We start from the raw sequence: 11,233 nt of genomic DNA on the forward strand, positions 1-11,233 counted from the left end.
TTGACATGGGATTGTGAAGAACATCTATACATCCATTTCAACCAGAATAGTACTGAAAACCTGAGAAAAGCACTGAAAATGTAGATTGATACTATGGCAATGGTTCATACCTTGAGCCACTCTGGAATACTGCTACAAGTTTGAGACAGATTTTCAGCTTCTACTCTGAAGAAAAAGCACACTGATGCTCAAATGCATTTTAGAGAAATGTGTGATTAGAATCAGCAGTATACTGAGTTCTGTGCATTTTTAAGATAAATCAGACCCCCAACCACAGTGCTTCATAACCAAACCTTTGAAGCTTTACAATAAATCTGTGTAGACTATTTATCAAGCCTTTTGAAAAAATAAAAGTAAAATAACCTATCCTGCAAACTGGTATTGATGTTCACATTTATAAACTGTCATAGTTTAATAATATACTAGTCCTGCATTTTCAATTTAATTTCTCTATGACAAAAAAGAGTAAATTACACCAATTTGCTTTGACACCTAAAGTTTTTATTTTTGTCAAAAAAAAAACCCTGCCAAAAAATTACATTTTAAACTAAAGTATATATTACAGAAAAAGAATGCTCTAATATGGAACTCTGCCATCCATGAAAACTTTTTTTTTCAGTAAAAAAATTCAGTAAAAATATAGAAAATTGTAAGAAGGAAAATTTAGGACATGTCCAGAATATATGTGCATATGTGTCCAGTCATATGTGATATTTTAAGGTGGATACATACACGTTAGTAAAGTATTGTAAGACATATATATTCAGAATATAGTATTGTTTCCATTTGTTTAAAAAAACATAGTAAGTTCTTTAGGAAAAAAAAAAAAAATCTGTGGTGTTTTATGACACCCAAAGAGGAAAAATAAAACCTAAACCAAACACTAAAAATTAACTTGCACATGATCTTTAACTTGTCCCCTGCTAGACTCAGTGTAAAATATAACATCTGTGTTATGAAATATATTTATATATATATGAAATAAATATATAGCGTAAGATTTTATAACAAATGGAAAAAACATTTCTGATAAAATCTGAATGTCTTACAATCTATTTTTATTTCAGAGACAGGAGAAAATTAAAACTATATAGTACTATGAAGGTGAAACTGTTAGAAACATCTGAAATTTTTAATACATTTCAGTGCACTTATTTATAAATATGTCTAACAGTGCATACAGAAAAGCAGTAGAGGAAGTTTCTTTGTACAAGTAACACCTGCTCTCTGCTGCTCAGATGAGTCCAAACACAGGCTATTTTTGCAGAATTAAGTGGAATCGACAATTAAATCTCTCTATAAAGCTGTAAAATATCAGATACCAGAGCTGGATATTTTGTCAGTTTCAAGAAACCTTTTTTGCTGGACTCAGATTTTCACTTTGGGGTGGTATCATGTGTGAGCAGAGTGCATCCTTTTTGCATGATATCTTCAAGAGAAGTGTGCTGAAATCCAGGCCTGTCTTGGTTGAATTTTGCCTCAGAATTCAAGGAAATTCAAATTTCACTAGGACTTTGGTCTTGCCTCTTTAAGAACATGCCAAAACTATGAATATTACAGGTTTTATTATATCTTCAGATCTAACAGACACAATTCATACCTCAGTGGATGTCAGTGAAAGCCATGGCCAATCCAACCTCATTGATTTTTTGTGCGTTCCAATTCTTAATAGGTTTTATATACTCAATATGGGAAGAAATAGGAAAAAAAATACACATCTAAATCTTCTGGTGTTGACATAGTTTTAACGGAAATGTATTTTTATGTCTGTAAAAATACCAAATACTTTGCTGCAATAATTTCTGTGAAAAATGAAAATTAGAAACAATTATGTGATTCTTTTTTTCAATCAATGCTTATTAATTGGCATTAATAGAAATTGTGTGCACAGTACGAAGAGTGAATAAATCCCTAAACAAGGTAATGGCAGTAGAGGTTAACTAATAAAAGCAGTTTTAAATGAAAATTTGAAAAAAATTAGTGCTGTATAGAATGGTTATTAAAAGCATGTTGAGAAAAACATCTGTATATTTTTCCCCACACTTAGTAAGACAATAAAATAACAATAAATTGAAACATTATTTTTCCTTTGAAATGGAGCAGTATCCAAGTAGCAATAGACTCTTTTTGAAGTCAAAGAAGTATATTTTAAATAATTAACAGTGAGCTATAAATCTAAGTATCAGCAGAAATCTGCTAAGTAGCAGAAGAAAGTCAGAGTCAAACAACACACAACTGTTCCTTCTGTAGACTGTTCTTCAGGAATTTTTTTTCCCTTTATGTAACAGTTGCTTTGGTGATCTACTTCTGTAATTTCATGGGAAACCTCACATCCTGTCACCCTTGCTCTTCCCTTCACTTTTCAAAAATAAGAAGAAAATTAGGAAATAGAATTGTAAGCCCTTTGTTTTTCTTCTGACACAAGCCACTAATTTGTTGATTTTCTAACTGTATCCTTTGTACTTTATTATTAGCATGAAGGGTGTTCATATATAGTGGCATTTTCAAGGCCAGATCTGGAGCAAATGCAATTTTTTTTCTCAGGCCTGTTTATTGTGAAACTTCTGGGAAAATGAAACTGATGATCTACAGTATTATGCAGTATAATTTCTAAATTATTTTGGTGGCACTGCTGTGTAAAACCCATTGTGCATCAATAGGTTCCTTGCTTCTAAGTCATATAAAAATGTTTGAAAACATACATGTGACAGGCATATCCTGATAAAGGGAAAATAAAGATATGTCCACTGCAGAGTGATAAAAAATAAAAATTTGCCCAAGGTTGTATACTGACATAGGGGACTAGATTTCTCAACAATGACATTTGTTCTCTTAATAATCATTGCTATAAGTCACAGGGGAAGCACGCACTGCTTCTCAGTGGGAAGACAAAGTCCTGCCCAATGTGCGGTAACAAATGTTTAACGTGGGGCAGCCCTTGGAGTTCCTTTGGGAGAGGACAAGAGAATGCAACTTGTCCTCTCACAAAATTACCATAGCACCTTGGAAGAGACACAATTAACGACTTTATAAGTATTTTTTTTTTGCCCACCGCACACTGAGTAGCATTGCAGTTGTTTTTGCTCAGACCTAAAAATCCCCTAAATTTTGAAGTTTTCACTTTCTAGATTTCAGGAAGGGATTAATGCCTATGAACAGCCAGTTCCAGCAGAAAGCATCACATAGCTAAGCAGTACCTTGTTCTGTAGGTCTTACAGCTTCATTTGTGGTGGTTAGTATCTGTGTAGCACTTTTCATCCTCGAAAGATTGAAAATATACAGACAATAATTAAACTTCCCTGTGCTGCTATGAGGCAAGTAAACACTGTTAATCCTATCCGATGAATGGGAAAACAGCACAGCTGGGTATTCCTGGTCAAATTGAAGTTGGTGAGTCATAATTTCACCTACGGAATTTAAGAGGTTTGTTTACCTGTGATGTTTGCACCACTTTAACTGTATCAGCTTGAACTTGGTATGGTTGAAAAAGGTACAAGTTCTAGAGCGGATGTAGATGAACTGGTATAAAAAAATTTCTACTGGAATAACTTATTCACATTTGGTTATTGTGGTAGAAGAACTGTTACAGTAATACAGCAGCATCTACTCTACTATCTGTACTGACTGCGCTGTTTTAGTTAAGAAAAAATTGTACTCAACTCTAATAATTTTGTAAGTTGTGGAAACAAATATAGACCTGACCCTTAACAAAAAAACATAGCAATGAAAAAGTTAGCCAGCTTTCTCACTTTCCTGTCTTTACTACTTTTTTGCTTGCAGTCTAACACTATTTTGTTGTAATCCCAAGTGTGCTGTGCCTCACTGTGTGTGCACTTTTATACATTTTGGAATAAGCAGGTGAGAACACAGCGAGCTGAGTCAGTTTCATGTGACTTCTTTGATTGTTATATTTGGACGAGCAATCTGTGCTGGTGGGGTGGAAAATACAGTCGGGGATTCTGCTTCTCCAGGCTCAAGTAACCAGAAAATAGTGGTCATGAGCTATCTCCAAGTTGCAAGTTGTAGTTCCATTTACAAATACAGTATTTTGGGGAATTATAGGTAGCTCTACAGTGTTCATCTAAATATTACACCTGAGTTAGGAGAAAGACTAGGAAGGATTGTAATGTATGCTTTGATTCAGCCTGCAAGGACAAGGCAGCCCTGACAATATAATTTAGAACAGGTCTCCTGCTTGCTCATATTAATCCTAAATTAAAAAGAACTCTAGCCTGCTGTATAGAATATGGCTTCCTTGCTCTATGAATAGCTTTGATATCTGTTAAGTGTAATGTTTCTTGATAAGGTGAAGGTGGGAGACTTTTATAATATATCTAGTTTGCAGGTCATATGGGTGCCCTGGTATGCTGATGGACTCTTCTAGACCTGTCCAGAGCAAGCCCAGCTTCCTACTAGCCTGTGCCTCTAGGCTGCGTTTTGCTGGGAACCCAATCATGGAAGGGAGAGGACAGGTATTTGAGGTACATCCAGATCTTGCCCTGACATGGAGTCAGGCAGGGTGTGCCCCGAGGTTCCACAGTTTGAGTATAAACCTAGTGGCCCAGGATCCAGCAAAATGTCCAAGCCCTGCAACTCTGAAGTCACAGTTCCACATGGCTCCACAGTTGGCACATAGTTTCAAATGCCTCAATGCTGGAGGTGAATTCCTTCTTAATGAGAGCATTTATCTAGTGAAAACTACACCTACCGAGTTCTACCACTTGCCATCTTGCCATACGTCAGTGCTATTGCCATTTTATTAATAGAACAGAATGAAAAAGTAAAATTTAGTTTCAATGTTAAGAAGATTGTAAAAATGTTCCTAGGCATATATTTTTAACTCTGAACAGATACTAACTGAAGAACCACGTCCAGTTCCCTCAACCTCATTTGAAAATTTAATTCTGCTTGGGTTTGGATCTTGCAGAGTTCTTTTTCCATTGTGGTAATAATAGAGGATATCATAAATGAGCACTACTTTTTTCTTAGTCTTAAGCATTGCTATTAATCATTCAGTTCTCTAGTTGCATGAATATTTAGCGGCCTGAAGCATTTTTTAAGAGACTGACATGTCTGAAAACCATTATAAACTTTAACTTTCTAACTGTAATGATGTTCAAGATGAAGATTGCTCACGACAAGAAGATGAACATTCATGACAAGTTCTCCTTGAAGAACAACCACCACTGATAGAATAAATTTCTCTGCCCTTTTCTGGTATTTGAATTACATGTTGCTTTCACTTTTTGTCATAGCTGGGTGTCAACCAGTTGGCTGCCTCTCAGATTCTGTTAGCAGCTTTCTGTATTTCGATAAGTCAATTCCTCGGCAAAATTTCCTGGATGATTGAATCCTCATCAGAGAAAAGGAAAAAAGATATATGTTTCAAGTAACCCAGGTCCCACTTTAGATAAGTAAAGAAGCTATGTGTTCTGTTTATCAGGACAGCAGACTGCAATAACAGATGCTTCTCTACCACCTCGCTTGCTGAATATCAGCTATTGCCTAGAGCTGGGCTTCAAAGCGACGAATAGAGCATGAGGAAGTCCAATAGCAAGGCTGTAGCAAGACAAAATTGGTTTAACTTTGTGGGTGGAGGACTGGGAAGAGAAAAAAGGCCTTTAACCTCAATTTTCTGCTAAAATAGGTCATGAGTGAGTTACATCTGCATGGAGCTAATGGACAGATACAAAATCTAAGATTAGTCAATAACAGCAGCATCTGGTATTTCTGCTTTCAAATCCTGATGAGAGGTAAAATAACCCTTTTCATTATTTTGTGTTGTACTCCCCTCCTCCTGTTTTCCATAGCTATGGACAGACTTGTCCCTGGTATGTAGTTAGAAACTATACAGGGAAGGACTTAGTTGTTACTATTTTGTATTTTGCAAAACAAAGAATAAAATTATAAAAGATGAAAAAACAATTCAAATACCTTGTACTGTAAACATGCAAAAAAAAAAAAAAAAGGAGAGTGCATGTTCCATGAAACATGAAAAAGGGAACTTGATCTGGAGATGGATTGGGCTCTTCCTGACTTATGAAACAGTCCAGCCCCAAAGCCTTTTTTCCATTTTCTGACCCATCATTCATTTTATCAAAAACTAATGTTAGCTTTATTGAATACAAAAGAAAACAAACAACATAGGGAGATGAAATAAAATTATCTAAAGCTGGGAAAAAAACAATCCAACTGTCAAATTCAAGCCTTAGGACTTACCTTGTTCCAAGAAAGCTTGTTCAGATCTATACGCTGCATAGAATTGTTACCTTAATGTAAGACCATTACAGCCTTTTTTCTTTTTCATTTGTGTTTTCCTCCTCCATGTGAATTGTTTCCGGTTGTTTGTGAATGAATACTGAGGCATCCACGTTTGCTTGATCTGACTTTTAGACAGTTGTTAAAATAAGTATATGACGCCCTCCTTCCCACTAAACAGCAGTAGTTAAAGGAAACAAATATGTTTAGTTCAGGATTCATAGCAATATCAGACTGTGCATTTAAGGAACTATTTATTTTTGTGATAGCTTTTTCATCCTTTTCTGAGTTTTCCCTGGAATAATAAAATATAGTTAAATTGCAAGGCACATATGCAAAAACAGAGTTCAAAAACATATATGTGCTGTTTATATAGTAGACCATCATTGTAAAATTCTTTTGATATTTTTAAATCAGGAAAAGAACACTGCTTTCGATGATCAGTACTAAAGAATGGCCTTTTAAAAAGGGAATCCCAATTTTTCACGAGCACCAGTACTCTTCCTGTTGGTGGGGAAGTCAATGAGATTGTCAGCACTCCACACTTCTGAAATTCAAAAGGATTTTAATTGTAAGAGTTGAAGGGTGCAATGCTTTGATTCTGAGGATTTATATAGTGATGAAATATCTTACCCATTTGCAATAATGTCTACTTTTACATTACTAAGTTTGTTTTCTCTTATCCAATGTCAAAGTTTTGATTCCCAAACCCATTTGAAAATTTTTCCATGCTTCACTTGAGTGAAACTCATAAATAGAGGAAGATATTTGTTAAGTTGTTTTTGGGTTTTGTTATTTGGGTTTTTTTTGGGGGGGGAGGGTTGCTTTTCAGGGAAATGCAGAACCATTCACAAAATAAGTAGAATAAATTCCTAGGAATCTGGATACCTCTGTGGAATAGATACTATCAAAGAGGTAGCATTGCAGATCAGAAAGGAAGATATTTTTTGAGGAAAAGACCTAAAGCTAAGTAAAAAATGCAAGCAGCAGTTCCACAGAACATTAAAATATTTTTCAGTTATGCATACAAAACCAAGACTATCTAACTGATATCCTACTAATGGAGGGGGAAAAAAAAATCTTGTAAAGATTTAGCATTGAACTCACACTATTCTTACAGCTCATTAATTACACAACTCCATTGTGTAATTAATGCAAATATATATAATTATACTAACATAAATTTTAAAATATAAAACATATATTAAAGTCAAATTTCTTTTTTCAAATACAGATAATAAGTATTAGTATCTGAAAAAAAATAAACCCCCTTCATATCAGACACACGTAGTGGAAATTTTTTTCATTTGAATTGATTACAGGTTTTCTTCAATTAAGGGAACATACTGAAATCTCCTGGAGAGTGTCAGTGTAAAGTGGTGGAATTTTTATAGCATCTTGGCTATTGTCTATCCCTGGAAAGTTTCTAAGCCATGTTCCTTGTAACACCAGAATATTACTGTGTGCAAAAAAGGTATTAGACAGACAGTGAAAGGGAGACCAAGGGAGCCATCATTCTTAGCTGAATTTTGTTTCTTTTCCTTCAAGAAATCTATTCAGGAATTAAAGCAGCTTTAGCTCCTTTTAGGTTCCTGGTAGGCAAGAGAGAGCCAGCACAGCCAGCAGATGTGAGACACCAGATGCCATCCAGAGAGGGACATGTCTCTCTCTCTACACAGTGTATGGAGAGCTAGTGGATGCTCCTGTATTTCCCTCTTGTAGAAAGAGTTCAACGTCTATCTTGCTATCTATGTTGCCCTTCATCCTAGCACAAGGAATATTTTATGTGACACAAATTTTTCTGAGATTTATCTGGAGTAATGGTGATTGTCAGTCTTTGTTCTTCTGTCTCCATGATAAGTTGTGGTAGAGAGTTGTACATGGTGTACATCTCTTGAAAAAAGTAAAAATATCCTTATATGATTAAAATGTCCTGCTTTGTTTTACTCTGTGGTTTTGACAAACAATGGCATCTGTCCAAAGCCTGCCAGTATGATAGATATTCAGCATAAATCACATTATCTTGTGTTAACATGTCCCTTGGAACAAAACCTTGCCATAAGTTCTCTTGTTACCCCCAGGAATAAACAGAGAACTCGACTCCCATTTACATCACTCATTGGAGAACTTCATTGATACAGAAACCCCAGATCTGGTACGAAATAATGACGTCATGAAATAATGATTGAATTCATTCTTGCTAATGGAGTTCTATTTGTTTGTGTGCTGTGAGGGAGAAAGGAGGCAATAGAAAATTTTTTTTTTTTTTTAAATATGCTGAGATAACTTATCCATTGGAATTCACCTTTACAGTACCCCCTTCTTATCTGCATACAAGACCAGTGGGGTATGAACCATATACTTCCAGTGAATGGATGATTCTTTATGGGAAATAAGTTAAAACATTAAGTAACAATATATAGAATCAAATATGTATTTTCTCAACTAATGTGCTCTAAAAAATGCTCAGATATAGTGGTGTGTGTGTTGTGCTGGTATTTCTGTATAGCATAATCCATATTATTTTTAACAGGATTCAGAATGGCTCTTCTATCCTCCATTCAATTACTGTGCTACACCATTTAGAACTTACTTTGTTCTTACTACACAGGATATATTGCTGTACATTCTCTCTCTGTACATATGGATAACGAGAGAAGTGTACACAAAGTGAAAGACAATATTTTTTTAACTTTCATCTAAAGAGTAGGAGAAATAATTCAGAAACCTCAACCAAAATAATGTATTCATTACAGTTTCATAGGAGCACAGCAGTAGAAATAGTAATTCTCAGCTGTGGCAATGTAATTTTCCACCCTCCAGCTGAAGACAAGATAAAAGCAAGGGCCTGACCCTAGAGTCCCACTCGTGTTTTGAGATCACGAGATTACATCAAAATCTCAGCCTATATTTCAAGGGAAGTTTCTAGCCCTCATGTGGAGAAAAGCTTAACAGTGTGAACTTGTAGTGTCTGTTCAGACAGACACTACAATGAACACCTGAATATGCAGAAAACCCCAAACTATCAGAATAATCATAGACTCCAGGAAAGATGTATGTCAACACAAGTGTTTAGTCCTATGGCCACTATAAATATCAAATAAAGGTACACATTTAAATTTTATTGGATAATAAAAGAAATAGGAATATTTTCCTGTGTTGTTAATAGTATGATACCTATTTTCCTTTTTAATAAGGAAGTTCTTAGCATGCTAGTACTGTGAAAATTCAGCCCCCTTCCTTTTAAGTTAAATCACGAACAGTCAAACAGTAAGTCTGATGTTTACTCTCATGTAAAGTCATCGCTGTACTTGAGGGGGATTTTTTTTGTGTTCTTGTTTTTTTTTTTCCCCCCAGGGTGGTATTCAGTTCAGTCTGCTGTGGTCTTTGCCAGTGACTTCACGTCCAGCATAAAACCCAGGGCTCTAATACTTGATCAGATTGCATTGCTATGGTGCTGCTTCGCTCCTGGGAGACAGCAGAGTTGTCCTGGTGCTTGAGAGAACAGAAGCCTCTCTAGGGAACTCATTTTTTTCCATATGCACAGAAGACTGAAGTGAGGACAGAAAGACTGTGAAGAAAAAAATCTATCAGTCTTTCCTTTCTGTGGCATCAGAGGGATTGCATTGATGAAAAAATTGGAAGTAGAGATAAGATGAGTTATAAAAAAGTGGTAACGCACCAACAGCTCACTCCAAACTTACACACAAACTCAAGATAAACATTATCAGGAGGGATGGGGATGCAAATTTACAGCAGTTAAGGAGGAAGGAATACAGGCAAGCCAAAAATAGTCCTGAAACAGTACAGTGATTCAGTTTCAATTAAGGCAAGTGCTATCAAAAACTTCCTCACGGCTTGACCTTTGGGCCAGGAGGCAGGGAGAACCATAGGTATCCTCTCACTGCAATTCTGACCAGGTTCCACTAAGAGTTTTAACACAGTTAGAAATTCTGAGGTACGACTACTCTGGAAAGATTAAAAGCTCTCTTTTTCTGCTATGTATCATAGCAGATGATTAAAACAAAACAAAACAAAACAAAGTAAAATAAAATTAAATTACATTAAATTAAATTAATCTTTGCAGCCTTAAAATACTTGTAGCCTAAAATACATTTTGACTTCTCATCAGAATAGATTTTTCTATAATTTTTGTAAAATATATCTCATGTTTCATTCAGAAATGAAATGAAACACAAAGAATGCCCAAGAGGAGAGTAGGAGGGCAGGACATTAATACAGAAATATGTTTTACTCAGTTTGGATACTTACCTTTGCATATTCTCTATGAACTTTAAGAAATCATATGTCTTAAATCCACAATACTGCAGAACCCTCCTTCTGTAGTGTCCAGAGTGTATTTGGATGTTGCACTAGGAAAACATTACACTCCAAGTCATGATAATACTGTGATTTTAAAAAATTATGACTCCAGATGGGAGTCTTGTCCCCTAACTTTAGCCATTCCAGAATGAAGAGGCTACATCATTTTAGTTTTCTAAGCTTTTTCTAGGCTGAAGATAGGCATCTTGAGACTTCACTAGTGAGGAAATCTCAGTAACTCAGGCAAGTAATCTAACTTTTAAGCAGTTAAAGTTGGTGAAATGAAACTGGATCTTTTTCCATAAAGAAATATGAGACCAAAACCTTTGTATCTCTTTATGGGGAGTAGTCTCTGATTTCAGAGGCTATTCCAGTAATTACGGAAATGATAAAATTACACATATGAATGATCCAATGATGTAAGAAAGAATTAGCCACCAGAAACCTAAAAAAAAAAAAAAAGGCCATGCTGCAGGTTGTTTTTTTTTTACACAATACTGCTGTACTCTGTTGGAAGGAGATGGTAAAGAAGGAACTGTAATTTCTCATTTTAAAGAGTGATAGAAGTAATAAAATCCAGGAATTTCTGGTACTTTTAAGCCAGTGTAAAATTTTACAGTAAATTCTTTGTGATCAAGGAAGAAAACAACAA

The sequence above is a fragment of the Aptenodytes patagonicus genome, chromosome 2 (genome assembly GCF_965638725.1).
Source record: "Aptenodytes patagonicus chromosome 2, bAptPat1.pri.cur, whole genome shotgun sequence".
NCBI classification, from domain to species: domain Eukaryota; kingdom Metazoa; phylum Chordata; class Aves; order Sphenisciformes; family Spheniscidae; genus Aptenodytes; species Aptenodytes patagonicus.